Source organism: Calidris pugnax, unplaced genomic scaffold (genome assembly GCF_001431845.1).
Source record: "Calidris pugnax isolate Ruff unplaced genomic scaffold, ASM143184v1 scaffold146, whole genome shotgun sequence".
NCBI classification, from domain to species: Eukaryota; Metazoa; Chordata; class Aves; order Charadriiformes; family Scolopacidae; genus Calidris; species Calidris pugnax.
In genome coordinates this window covers 22,013-33,491 of record NW_015090869.1, presented here as the reverse complement: position 1 = coordinate 33,491, position 11,479 = coordinate 22,013, and positions in this window count along the sequence as shown.

The following is an 11,479-nucleotide window of genomic DNA, read 5'->3' as shown; positions in this document are numbered from 1 at the left end:
GCGGTCCAACATGCGTTTCCAACCAGAAATGTGTCCAAAAATGTGAGCAATAATTGGGATGGGTGGACTCCCTATCTCCCACCCACTACCCTAGAACCACAAGATATTGAGCTCCTCGGATCAGTAAAAATGGACTTTGATGTTAAGTTGAACTCTACAGGAAAAAATCAGTCTAGGGCATGGGATGTCTCTCCTGCCCATCCTGCTTTTAAAAACACAAGCGCTTGGTGTAATTACACAGCAAGACATTTATCTCAGTCTAGTAATGTTCCCCTTCAATTACCATCAGGGATATTTTTTATCTGTGGGGACAGGGCATGGCCTGTTATTCCTTCTCACATAAAAGGAGGTCCGTGTAGTCTTGGATGCCTTTCGGTCCTGACTCCTAATACATCTGCAACTTTACAACACCGTCTTTCTCATAGGGCAAAGCCACGCATATACCTCTGATTGTGATGATAATATGGAGTTCTGGTCTTTTAGTAAACACTTTACTGCCTCTTTTTTGCTACCTGGAGCTGCCGCTGGGAAAGCATTAGTGACTTTGGATAAGCTTGGCTGCTGGCTTGCTAAACAGACCAATGCTACTAGTAATGCATTGTCTGACCTTTTATTACATGTTGATAGTGTTCACCGTGCTCCATTGCAAAATAGAGCTGCTGTAGATTTTTTGCTTTTAGCATAAGGCCGTGGCTGTGAGGATTTTGAGGGAACCTGTTGTATGAATCTCTCTGACCACTCAGAATCAATTCATGCCAGTATTCAACAGCTTAAGGCTGGGGGTTTTAAGCTCTGACAAGATGATAGTTGGGGTTGGTTAGACAAGCTTTTTGGAGAGTGGGGGTTGTCAGGATGGTTAAGGAGTTTTGTGAAGATGGATGTATATGCCTTGGCTGTTTTTATTCTCTTATTACTCTTTTTGCCCTGTTTGTTGCAATGTCTTCAAAAATTAATAGCACGGTCTATAAAGAAGGTTCTTTTTGTGCAACAAGAAGGGGGAGCTGTGGGACCGGATTTGGCTGTTCTCAGCAAAACCCCTGGTACTACTCAGCTGATGGGAGGGGACATGTTGGAACCTGTCGGTCGCAAACCATGGGAAATGTTGCAACATTGAGATAAGCGACATCAAGATAAACGACATTGAGATAAGCAAGTTCCAGGCGCCCCGCCCAATAACGTATTAAATATTTAAAGGGCCGATTGAACACAATAAATCGACATCTTACTTGCATCAAGCTGTGTCCCGTCTCTCAATCGTGGCAGGGAGCCACAGTGGAATCCATTCCCTGCACCTCAGCTGCACTGCACCCGGGAAAGTCCTTCAACAGTGTCCCCTTTCTTAAAATGGGACTATAACTTTAATTTCTAAGTCACCTCCAGCAATTGTCCCCCATCCTGTCAGTGGCCACGCTAGCAAAGCGGGGAGAGCTTTGCTGTGTGGCAGGGTCGGTTTGCTCCGAGTTGTTTCTCTGCACCCATTGCTCAGGAATTGGTCTCTTCTCAGCTTTATTTTGGAATGGTACAACAGAAATCGAATGCTTTAATGAAGTTACTGGGGTGATGACAACATCATTAAAATGTTGCAGTTGATAGAGCTAACACTGAAATAGGAATATTAAAGAATTTTAGATATGATTTTTCTAAAAGAACTCCAAAACTTCACATAACTGTAGGATTACTATAATTCATGTGCATATTTTTCTAATTCAGGAGTTCTCTTTTGTAGTTTCATTTTGTCAGGAATGAAGGAGTAAATGACTGAAGTTTGCTAATAAATGTTTAAATCTTCCTCTTGCCAGGACGACTTCTCAACAAAAATAATACCAGAGAGGAGGAGAAGACAAGTGGGGCTGCAGCCCCTAAACCCTGGGCTTGTAAATTGGAAATTTACTCCATTCAGGTGCTCCAGTGGGGTAACCTGGAGAATGTCTGTGTCACCTGGGATGTGTTCTCAGGATGCACGTCTGGCCTTGGGAACCTGCAGATGGAACAACTGCGGCAAAAAAACCTCCAACATTGCAGAGCTCTAATTCCTGGGTTTAGTGTCCCCTGAGACGAGAGAGCAAGAAGCAGACCTGTTTGACTGGACAAGGAATACAGAAATTGTGGGCAGCCCTACAGGGAGACCCAAAGTGTCCCTGTGCCCACCACCCCCCATCCTGTGGGGCTGCAGAGAGCCCATTTTAAAAGGAAAGCAATAACAGCTTGTGCAGAAAGTGGACAGAAATGTCAGGATGTGTTCCCTCGACCAGGGCTGAAGGTAAGCAGTGGTGTGAACAGCAAAGATGGGCTGTCACCTCCTGGGACCTTCCTGGGCGTGAGCGTCTGACACAGCACCAAAGCTGCTGTGCAGTCAAACTGGGCACTGGCAGAGAATGTTTTACTGAAATATTGCCAGCGATTGATGAAATGAAGGAGGCCTTTTCACACCCAGCTGGAAGCAGCTTGACCAGAGCCACCTACTGAAGCCTGTCCCTCCCTGGAAGCAGGAGCCAGGGTCTCCCTGGAGGTACCAGCGCAAGGGCCCTTGAGCTGGGCTAGAAGGAACCTGCCCAGGCACTGGGAATTCCTGGTGCTGCAGCCATAGGCAAGGGCTGCTCCCCTGCCCCAGCACTGCCCAGCCTCCAAGAGTCCCACCAAGGGCCTTCAGAGCCAAGACAGAGGGCATGGCCTGTCCCAGCAGAACTGGGGGCTCTCTAGGATCTGTCTTGGCTCAAAGGCCACCACAAGGACAACTCCAGCCCTGCTCAGAGACTGCCACGACCCTCTTGATGTCACCTGGACCTGGTCACTGGTGTTTGGAATTGATGCTGGGTTTGCTCTGGGGCTTTGCCTTTGGGCTTGTGCTCTGGCTGGCCACCTCCTGACCCATAAGAGCTGTTATGTGATGAGACTGTCAGGAATGGAGGATGATGAGGGGTGGGTGGCTCAAAGGCTCGGCAGGTGCTACCTGGAGACTGGACTGAGGAGGGGCTGGGTTTTTCCTTGGCATTTCCATACATCCAGACCTCTTTGAGAAGGACGGGCACCACTTGCCCCAGCATCCCACAGACAGTCTGCAACGCTCTGGGCGAAAACCACTTGTTAAAAATCTGACAGCTCCAGAGAGCATTCCTGTCCTGGCAATAATCCATCAGGATCATCAAGGGCTGTCGTAACTATATCTGCTGCCGTGGCAGAGATGGGCGATGCTATTCCAGCCTTTGAGCTGGAGGGGACACAGACATCCCGGATAGCCCTGCAAAACAGAATGGACTGCAATGATGTGCTCCTCACTCGGGAAAGGTCCATGGGCCCTGGTCAGCACCACGTGCTGTAGAGATGCTGAGCGAGAGCAGAGACCAGAAAGGGATGTCCATGGAAGGGGAGGTGAACTTCAGCTGCTGCGTGGAATAGCTGGAGAGACCCTTTCCTGAGGGGTGTGGAGGCTGCAAGGCACGATGGAATGGTTGGGGAGAAGTGCTTAGGAGATGAAGGAATTGTGTTGGGATTATTAACTTTGGGGGGGTGTATGTATTAAACTGCCCCCGCTTTAAGGTGGCTCATCCCCGCCCACACTGTGCATCCTGTTGCCATGGCCCATGTTCCATCTGCAACTGCCAGTGCCAATGTGCACAATGCACCCTTCTCCCCTGAGCCCCACACAGCCCTTCTGCCCTGATCCTGGTGCCTTGAACCCATAACCCAGCCCTTCCCTTCCTGCTCCCAACACTTCCTTCCCCTCTTTCTTTGCCCTCTACCATCATGAAGGCCCTCAGGAAGGGGTCAACTCTTCTGGCAGAGGTACAGCCCTGCTCCCCGGAGGTGGGCACCCCCCACTGCCCAGACACGCTGGAGAAGGCACTGCAGAGATGGGGTGGGGACCCTGCTCTGGGGACCTTTGGAGGCCAACAGCTTGAATCGCCGTCTCCCCTCAGTTCTGCAAGGCCAGGGACTGGCAGAATCCCTTCTGAGCTGCTCATGCCCTGCTGGGACAGAGCATACCTGTGCAGGAGGACACATCCCCAGGAGAGCCCAGGGAACTCTGGGCTGGTGTCCACAGGGATTGCTCACTGGGAGGTGCCAGGTGCTGCCTGGAGCCTGAGCCGCTGCCTCCTCTGCCCCTTTCCAGGCTGGAGCTGGAGTAGCCGAGCCCTGCACCCAGAGCAGCAACGAGCCCAAATGGCGACTTCAGAGAGTAAGGAGCTTCTGGGCTCCCAGGCAGGCGTGGGGCTGGGGTCTGCGCCTGGTGGGGTGGGGTCTGTGCCCAGGCCCTGTGGGGCAGGGAGCAGGGCCACCCAGCCCTGCCCTCTCTGCTGCAGCAGATCCAGAAGACCTTGCCTGCACCCAAGATGCTGAAGCTGCAGAAGATGAGGAGCCTCCAGCTTCTCCCCCACCAGAGTCTCACCCTGATCATAGAATCATAGAATCATTGAGGTTGGAAGAGACCCTTGGGATCATCAAGTCCAACCATCTACCCTACTCTACAAAGTCCTCCCCTACGCCATGTCCCTCAGTACCGCATCTAAACGTCCCTTAAACACATCCAGGGACGGTGACTCAGCCACCTCCCTGGGCAGCCTATTCCAATGCCCGACCACTCTTTCAGTGAAAAATGTTCAATGTCCTAATGTTCAATCTAAACCTACCCTGTTGGAGCTTGAAGCCTCTCGTTCTATTGTTAATTACCTGTGAGAAGAGACCAGCACCAACCTCTCTACAGTGTCCTTTCAAGTAGTTGTAGAGAGTGATGAGGTCTCCCCTCAGCCTCCTCTTCCTCAGACTAAACAGCCCCAGCTCCTTCAGCTGCTCTTCATATGATTGCTCCAGCCACACTTCCCCCAGCCTGTAGCACTGCATGGAGTTGTTGTGGCCCAAGTGCAGGACTTGGCACTTGCCCTTGTTGAAACTCATGCCGTTGATCTTGGCCCAGTGATCCAATCTATCTAGGTCCCTCTGTAGGGCTTCCCTATCCTCCTGGGAGTCAACACCCCTGCTTAACTTGGTATCATCTGCAAACTTGCTGATGATACACCCTATGTCCTGATGTTCCCCTCGATGATGGCAGGGTTGACTCCACTCAGAGAGCATGGACGGGGGGAAAAAAGGGATCACTGAAGCCTTGTCCCCCATGCTGTAAGCACCCGCAAAGCAGTGCTGCAGCCTCCCCATGCTGTGAACACCCCCAAAACAATGCTACTCCCCCCTTGTGCTGTGAAAATCTGCCCCTTGGCTGTGAGAGCGCGTTGTCCCTGAAGATCCAGGAGAGACTCAGCTCCTCAGTGAGGTGGGGTCAGCTCTCCTACAGTCCTGTGTGATGAGTCTGCTAGTTCTCCTGTTTCTCCACCCTGTACCCAGACCCAGAGGGACATGGACAGGATTGAGGTGGCTCCTATGAACCTCATGAAGTTCCACCAGGCCAAGTGCAAAGTCCTGCCCCTGGGTCAGAGAAATCCAAGGCAAAAATCCAGGCTGGGTGAAGAATGGCTGGAGAGCAGCCCTGAGGAGAAGGACATTGGGAATGTTGGTGGGTGAGAAGTTCCACATGAGCCAACAACATGTGCTGGCAGCCCAGAAGGCCCCCCCTGCACCCTGGGCTGCATCCCCAGCAGCATAGGCAGCAGTGTGAAGGGAGTTATTCTGCCCCTCTGCTCTGGGGAGACCTCGCCTGCCCAGTGCTGCCTCTAGTTCTGGGTCCACCAACATCAGAAGGACATGGAGCTGTTGGAGCAGGGCAAGAGGAGACCACAGAGATGCTGGGAGGGCTGGAGGCCTTCTGCTGCGAAGACAGGCTGAGAGGGTTTCCGGGGGGAGCTCAGCCTGGAGAAGAGAAGGCTCCGGGGAGACCTTAGAGCCCTTTCCCTAAAGAGGCTCCAGGAAAGTGTGACCTGGAGGAGGAAAAATGTCTTTTTTCAGGCCCTTGCAGGAGAATGAAGCATCTTTGTCCTCAACAATGTCCTTCATCGACCCGGCTCCTGGAGTATCATGTCATCTGTGCTTGAAGCGTCTCCCTTGTTATGGCCACGAGGTGAGCCCCAGGAATTGGGAGAAGAGGGAGCTCTGGTAGAGCCTCAGCAGATGCCAGAAGGGCCCTGGAAAGTGCTCTTTTGGGGGGGAAATTCTCTGTGTGCACGGTTGGGCAAAAACCCTCCTCTGGGTTGGGAAGGGTGCATCCCAGGATGCATGGACCTGCGCGATCCCACCCTCGGTTTGAGGTTTCCTCAGCCTGACTTGTGATTCCATTGGGAGTGGAGCCGGTTTGAGGTTGCCCAGCTCCAGGAGAGGTGGCTAAAAGCTCCTCTGTCTCCTGTTGGGCCTCTCCGGCCTCAGCACTGGGAGGAGGCAAGAGATATGTCATTGCTGCTCAGCAGCACTGACTCAGCTGGATGTGATGGTTTTGAAGTTCGCAACCATCATGGGGCGGGTGGTAGCCATCTGGGCCGGTGTTGGCCACCTGCCTACTCTCACACATCCTTCCAGCTGGCATCAGGCAACAGATGGATCTCTCTTCCAACTCTGTGGGAGACAACATTCCAAAGTAGCTGAAAATCAAAGAAGAGTCAGGAGATGGGCAAGATGCCCCCCCGGAGTGGCCTGTGGCCACTGATACGATTTTCTTCCCCTGGGATCCTCCTGTGGGGCTGGAGGGAGCCCGGGGACGGCCTGGTCAAGAGCAGGGAGAAAGCACTGCCCAGGACTTTGGCTGGTGGTTATGTGCCCGGCTCCGGCCTGGGTGCAGCTGGGCACTATGTCTCCATAGCTGGGCTAGCAGTGGCCAGGCTGGCTGGGCCTTTTGGCCCTGTGTCCCCACAGCAGACCTAGCATTGACCAGGTCAGCTGAGCCCTTTCACCCCACATCCCTAGAGCTGGGCTAGAATTGGCCAGGCCAGCCAGGCCCTTTGGTCCTGTGTCTGCAGGGGTGGGCTAGCGTTGGCCAAGCCAGCTGAGCCCTTTCACACTGTATCCCCTGGACTGGGCTAGTGCTGGTCAGGCCCTTCAGCCCTGTGTCCCCAGGGCTAGGCTTGTGCTGGTCAGACTGGCTGTCCCCTTTGTTCCCCTGTCTCTAGGGGTGGACTAGTGCTGGCCAGGCCACCAGGCCCTTTGGCCTCTCATTTTCTGGCCTTGGGTTTTTTTCCTATGGTTTGACCCTTCTGTGGACAGAGACAGGGGCCACTGTGCCCTGAGCACGAGGGGGTCTGAGGGGTCACTGGTGCCTGTGTTGTGGGCCAGTGAGACTATGGTTGGGCCTTGTAAGAGAGAGGCCAGAGGCGACCAGGAGGACAGGACTGGCCACGGGCCCTGCGCCTCGGCTTGCCCACTCTGCACACTTGCCCAAAGGCCCTCCTGAAGCCAAAGGATGGGACCTCCTGAGGAAGATGATGACAACTGTAATGGCCTGCATTGAGGAGGCACCTTCTTTGTCCTCAGAGGGGAGGTAAAGAGACGGGGAAGTCTGGAGGTGTCTCCTGGGGACAGAGCTGGGGCTTTCCCCATTGCAGGGGATGTAGAACCATGCAATCATGGACTGGTTTGGGTGGGAAGGACTTTGGAGCCCCAGCAGCTGCCCAAGTGAAATGCCAGCTGATGCCCAAATAAAGAACAAAGGAACCTTGTCCCACTCCTGATGCCTGTGGCCGTTTTTAGAGGTATTCTCAGAAACAGTTGCTGTTGAACCACAGACAGTTACCCACAAAGTTAATTAATTTTTATCTTACTTTACATTATTTTTCTTTTGCTGTGCCCTATTTTTGCTTGCTTTCAGTGGGAGAAAGCCTTCTCTTTTCATCAGCTTTGCAGTTTTGTCAGCTAGGTTGCATATTCTAACTGTGACAGTTTTTGAGTGACTAAGAGCCAGCTCTCCCTTTGCTATCAGACAGCAGAACTCAGGCCTAGGTTTTGAGCAGAGTGAGAAGCACTCAGATGCTGTCAGTTGTACCTTTCTTTGGCTTTGGATGGGCCTCCCTGCCCTCACCACCAAAGAATTAAATTATCTGGGTACTCCAGGGCTAATCTTCAACTTTTTGAGGCAGAAGGCAGTATCAAGTATTTCATTCACTCAGGCATCACTGTAATAATTTTCAGCATTGCTTACTTTTTTTATTTATTTAGCAGAAGTCTTTTAGATGCAAGGGCAGCTGTTAAAAGATCAAAATGAATTCTAATCACTGAGATCAGATCTACAAGCAGTAAAAACTAATCCAGGTGAAAACTAATCAGTTACTTGAAAAGCTTAAGTAGCCTCAGCCAAAATATTTCAAGTTGTAATGGACACAGAACATTTAAGAGGTTAAATGATACTGTAACTTGGTACAAGAAGCAGATGGCTCCTCAGGTCATCTGAAGCATAGCTATAAGATGGGCTGAGGACTGCAGCTCTCATGTATTAGTAAGCAGCCTGAAAAGCTGAGTCAACAGAGTAATTGATTTTCAGCTACTCTGAACATCAGATATCTGAGACCACTACAGTGTATCAATAGGAAGTACCAGACTTGAATCTATTCACCTGAAGATGATCTCTGACTCAAGACTATAAACAGAATATCAAAAGATACATGCCCAGGATTTTATGCTCGTAGTTGGCTATTATACATTATTTGTATAGATGTTGAGATGCAAAGTCAAAAAAATTCGAAGTTTTGCCTTGTCCCATATAATTATCTTATTTACCAGTGAGCTTTGTATTACGCTCTGGAGGACATTAATTAAAAGTTCAAAGCAGTCATCACTGTTCATCTTAAGCCTAAAGATTTCATTTGACTCATCTCAATTGAGGTAAATGCTGTCACTGCACACACTTCATACAGTGTGCATCTTTGCTACCCAGTTTGCATTGCTTCTAATTCTTTGTGCTACCTCCATTATAAACTATTATTCACACCGTATCATTTCCAAAACTAGTTCTTTTATATTTGCAGTTCCTACTATCTGGAAAGAAGTCATAACTTGGCTCCTTTATGCTTGAGGTTTTTTTGGTTCTTTTTTTACTTTCATGAGATGTTGCTACAATTAAGCCAAACAATGCAGAACAGCAGTCATTGATATTCTCATTACTTGCCCTTCCAATAACCCATTTTATATAAAACTTAAAACTTACCCCTAAAAACAAACAAAAAAAACCCCAACAACCCATGATGGAATCCTCCCCCTTCCGGCATGGTCCCCAGAGCTGTGCTGCTTCCTTCCCACCCATCGGGCAGCAGGGACACAGTGCCACCAGAGAGGTGGCCCCTGGGGAGGGCAGGTTTGGGTGCCAGTGTGTGACACCTCAGAGGATGTCACCTGTCACTCCCATGTGTTCTGGGACTCATAGAATCATGGAATGGTTAAAGTTGGAAGGGATCTTAAAGCCCACCCAGTGCCACCCCCTGCCCTGGGCAGGGACACCTCCCACCACACCAGGTTGCTCCAAGCCCCCTCCAACCTGGCCTTGAAACCCTCCAGGGATGGGACAGTCACAGCTTCTCTGGGCAACCTGGGCCAGTCTCTCACCACCCTCACAGCAAAGAATTTATTCCTGAGATCTCAGCTCAATCTCCCCTCCTTCAGTGTCAAACCCTTCCCCCTCCTCCCATGGCTCCCTCCCTGATCCAGAGTCCCTCCCCATCTGTCCTGGAGCCCCTTCGGGGACTGGAAGGGGCTCCAAGGTCTCCCCGGAGCCTTCTCTTCTCCAGGATGAACCCCCCCAACCCTCACAGCATGAGAAGGCACAGATGGGGGGGAAAAAAGAAATCCCTTCCCTGCCTGTTGCATGAGCAATCCCCAAAAGAGCATCAATTTTCATGTTTGCTGTGTGTCCCCCCAGAGGTGGCAAGAAATGACCCTCCTTCTGGTAGCCCTGTGGCCACCGGCCATGTAAGGCCAAGTCTGAGCCAGCCTCGGGGTCTGAGCCTTCCCCCAGCATCTTTCCTGTGACAAGACCACGCCATGGGGCACACGGCAGTGTCACAAGTGTGCAAAGCCAGACGATGAGCATGTGTCCCTCCAGACACTGAGGGCAGCAGGGCATGTGTTCCCCCCAACCCCAGCACAGGAAAGTGTGAGCTCATCACCACCAAAAGGTCATTTACTAACGAGACGCGAAGCCCAGCTCCCGCACACAGCTGTTGATGCAAAGCACAGGTGTTAACAGGCTCTTTCTCCCCACGGGGGGGTCCCAGAGCACCTTATGGGGGCAACAAGGACCCCAGCCCGGGAGGTGACGGTGTAGGCAGAGGGGACACTGACTGGGACACCCCCAGTTTCCCCACCACCTCATACAGGGAGGGCTTTCAGCAGCCACAAGCACTTCTCAGTGACCAGCAGCAGGTGTCCCCTGGCGGGGTGTACCCCATGGAAGGGCTTTTGGGTTGGGAAGGCCCCAGGGAAGGTGTCCACAGCAGCATCCCCCTGCTCCTTCCACCTCACGCCCCCGTCCCCTGCGCTGAAGGGGGACTCACCAGGAGGACCTGGGCAGTGTCCTCACACCACCACCCCTCTGCAGGGCTTGTTCTCCTAGAAAGAACAAGTCTCTTTTCCCCTAGAAAGAAAAATGCTGCTTTTGTCACCAGGGAATGGCAGGGTCAGCCTCCAAACTGCACCCCCCACGGAAGCGACGCGAAGGGGAAAGGATTCTTCAGGCCTTGGGCTGCCGGGTCCCTGCAGCGTTAATTAACGGCTCCAATCTTCCCAGCCCTCAGGGATCCAGGGAAGATTAATTCTCTCCCGTCAGGACGAAACACGGCGGCGTGTAACGGTTCTCCCGCTGGCGAACCTCCTCTGGTTTTGTGAGGGGTTCAGCTAATCCATTTGATTTGCCCCAGATCAACCACCGCGTCCACCCTCCCGAGAGAGCAGCCCTTGGGGCGAGGAGCAGCACCCACAACGACAGAGGGGATGGCCCCAAAATCACCATCTTTGGATATCCTCAGGATACTCATTCCTCACAGACTGTAAGTGAGCTAAAAACCACACTGATATGGCACACTTTTTTTCCATTTAGAAAAAAAAATAAAAATCACTCTCATTACCCAGTAAAGTCTCATTCCAGTAAGGCTCTTTCTATAATTTAAATATTTATTTTAATAAAAAGGAATAAATACTTAAAAAAAAAAAGAAGAAAAAAAAAGACAGAAAAAAAAGAGACAGAGAAAAAAAGACAGAAAAAAAAAGACAGAGAAAAAAAGACAGAGAAAAAAAGACAGAGAAAAAAAGACAGAGAAAAAAAGACAGAACCCCCCTCCCCCCCAAATCACAAACCAACCCAAGCTAATAAGTTATTAGAAAGCTAACGAAAATAAGAGGTAGTCCCTAAGGTGATCACAGTGTCTCTAGTGCTGGATATCTCCCAGCAGGTGTTGGTGGAGAATTTCCCACACCATCTTCCTCCGCAAGTAAGGAATGTGGGCCTGAAAAGAAAAGAAAACCCCAGTAAATACAAAGTCACAGCAGAAAGAAGCAGAAAATAAGCACAAACTCCAAGTTAATTGCCCTTTGGGTACAAGAATGGTTTCACCCACACAGC